Consider the following 3,464-nt stretch of genomic DNA (forward strand, 5'->3'; position numbering starts at 1 on the left):
CGTAAATAGTTCATCAAAATTGTAAATTAATAAAATATTGTGTATATATATGAATATATAACAACTTCTGTCACGTCTTCATATGATGGTAGATGACTTCTACGGAAGATTCACGGGTTTTTCCGATCTTCTCCGAGCCAGCTCCTCAATCATCATTGACTTCGTGAATATGGTGTGATTTTTTTGTTCGTAGCATTCCCGAAAGTCCTTTTCTGGACGAGCTTCTATTTATTATTCATTTGTGACCGAACTAGTGTACTCGACTGACGGAGGCGTCTACAGTAGGTACTAATGTGTTTACAACAGTAAGTGTCGGAGTTACAGTACGGTGTGTAATGCGTGTTTAGAACGATTTGTGAGCGATTTAGAGCACTTAGTGCACCCTTATATGGGAGATCAGTAAGAACGACTTTGCTCAGCCGTTCGCTTTGGCATTTAGAGCGCAATGTGTAATGCGTGTTTAGACCAATTTGGAGCCCTCAGTGCAGATTTATATGGGAGATCAATAGAGAGTAATAGCTAAGCGCCTCAGCGGGCCAGCGGGCCCAGCGCACGAGCGGAGATGCCAACTGCGCATGCGCGGCACGCTGGGGCCATCAGCGTTTTTACGGAGCGGACCGCTCAGCCGCTGGTATCCTCTGCTCAGCGGAGCGTGGCCAGCGGACCAGCGTTTTCGCGAGACAAGGGGGCTACCCCCAACACAAGCGGCAGCGGCATTAGAGAGTAATAGCTAAGCGCCTCAGCGGGCCAGCGGGCCCAGCGGACGAGCGGAGATGCCAACTGCGCATGCGCGGCACGCTGGGGCCATCAGCGTTTTTACGGAGCGGACCGCTCAGCCGCTGGTATCCTCTGCTCAGGGGAGCGTGGCCAGCGGATCAGCGTTTTCGCGAGACAAGAGGGCTACCCCCAACACAAGCGGCAGCGGCATGTTGTCGGCGATACCCGCCAACATAGCGCTCGCTCTGCTCCAGGCGAAAAAGTCCCGGCGCTGATTTTCAACATAAGAAGACCTCTGAAGACGAGGGCATTTGGAGATGACCTAAAGTGGAGATGACCTAAAGCTCGTGTTGATCTTTTATTTCGAAATTGGAGACAAGACACAAGAAACTTGAGAAAGTATAGGTGCTACTTTGGCACCTTTTTCGTACAGATTACATTTGATCGCGTGTTCACAGACGTGCAGAGAACTGCATACATTTCGCGTTTTTCGCAAGCGCGTCTTGTCGAGTCGCGGTCAGCTTGGCTGCAAAACGACGGCGAAACCTAGTGGACGCACCTTAACGCTACGCTCAACTGACTCCACAGCGGAACGCGAGGTGCGTTCTACGTTCACCGAGCGGGGCTACGCTAGGCCGCTTAGCTATTACTCTTCCTTTCTTCTCGCGCTCCTCTGATCTCTCCGCTCTTCCGCTGGGCCCGCTGGTCCGCTGAGCCGCTTAGCTATTACTCACTATTTTGTCGGCGATACCCGCCAACATAGCGCTCGCTCTGCTCCAGGCGAAAAAGTCCCGGCGCTGATTTTCAACATAAGAAGACCTCTGAAGACGAGGGCATTTGGAGATGACCTAAAGTGGAGATGACCTAAAGCTCGTGTTGATCTTTTATTTAGAAATTGGAGACAAGAAGACACAAGAAACTTGAGAAAGTATAGGTGCTACTTTGACATCTTTTTCGTACAGATTACATTTGATCGCGTGTTCACAGACGTGCAGAGAACTGCATACATTTCGCGTTTTTCGCAAGCGCGTCTTGTCGAGACGCGGTCAGCTTGGCTGCAAAACGACGGCGAAACCTAGTGGACGCACCTTCACGCTACGCTCAACTGACTCCACAGCGGAACGCGAGGTGCGTTCTACGTTCAACGACCGGGGCGACGCTAGGCCGCTTAGCTATTACCAAGGAGGTTTAAAAAAAATCACAGCATATCCACGGGGTGAATGAGGATGAGTGGGGCGAAGCTACGGAGGGAATCATCTGTAAACCGTGAAACTCTTCCGTGAAATGCGCCCAGTACATAATATAAAGAGTGTGAAACATCGTGTATATATTAAACATCAAACTTTTATTGTACTGTTGGTTTACGTGGTCCCTTCATTATCACTTGTGATCGGTGAAATGCAAGGAAGAAGTCCGCTCCCGAGCGAAAGAGCGCCAAGAGCGACCGCATTCCCCGCTCGCCCTGTGCGAATGAAAGGCAAGGCTAGAGGGAAGACAGGACGCGCGTTCCACGACGCGAGGTCGGTAGTGAAAGCCAACGGAACGCGATCGTGCAAGTGCTCCGGCTTCGCATCGCCTCATGGTTCCATTTAGCGTCCCAAAACCAAACATATTGCTCAAGGTGTGCCTTGCGTTTTTCGTAGAAATAATTTCTTTATCATGTACATTAAGACGAAAAGTTGAAAGCTCACTAGAGTGTATCGCCCGCAAAGTATGTCTTTTAGTGTGATTTAACTCTCGTACGGCAGGGTCCTCGCGCCGTTGCCGGTCCACCTCGCCCGTTGACGATCGGGCGAGGTGGCTACATACAACTGCTACTACTACACTTTAAGAAAAACATCTGGCGTTCTTTCGTTCTGCTTTTACAAAACATCTGGCGTCTTTCGTTGGTTTATTTCATCAATCAACGGCGTTTTGAACAAAATTTTTATTGTTTAATCACGCACAGGAGAAATCTCACCAGGCACTACCTTGGAGGTAAACAATGGCTGCTAATGGCAATGAGAGACAGAAGAAGTCGGCTTTTAGCTAACACTTACACTTCTACTTCTACTAACGTTTCCTACTGGAACATGCCAATGGCTGCTAATGGGGAATGAGAGACAGAAGAATTCGGCTTTTAGTTAACGCGCACGCTGCGAATTTTTTATTGTTCAACAACGCACAGGAGAAATCTCCCACCGGCACCACCTGGGAGGTCAAAGCGTAAGACTTGTTACTCACTACTACGACCACGACGACTACGAGGGACGAACGGGTGCCGCCTTAAGGAGCTTCGCCCCTAAAATTCTGGAGTGGAAGTTCTCGAAATGCCTTGCCAGCGAAAGTGAAGCCAGCTTTTGCCCACCAAAGAGCTCGGAAACATGCTCTTTTCTGGTGGTGCCTACTTAGAGATCAAATGTCTTTTATCTGTTAGTGTAAATGCTACGTTAATTATAAAATAAAAGATCGTTGTTGCCGACAAAAGTAACCCTTCGAGAGGAGTATTGACGATTGATGTCCAAGAAAATTTGCCATGACTTTGAGGCTTACTTACGAAAACTAGTAGCACAAAGACACACTTGCAGCAGTATCTGACCCATAAAAGTTGCCATATTAAACTTCTCTGGCGTGCGTGGAAAACGTTCGCTTTCCTTCGCCAACCGCCGATGGTTTCTCGTGCCCCTAGTAAGATGGCGGGCGCAGCCGCCATCTTTTGGTGGGCACGGCTTCACTATTGCGCAATAATCGCCACTCCAGCAATTTTT

The sequence above is a fragment of the Rhipicephalus sanguineus genome, chromosome 9, assembly GCF_013339695.2.
Source record: "Rhipicephalus sanguineus isolate Rsan-2018 chromosome 9, BIME_Rsan_1.4, whole genome shotgun sequence".
NCBI lineage: Eukaryota > Metazoa > Arthropoda > Arachnida > Ixodida > Ixodidae > Rhipicephalus > Rhipicephalus sanguineus.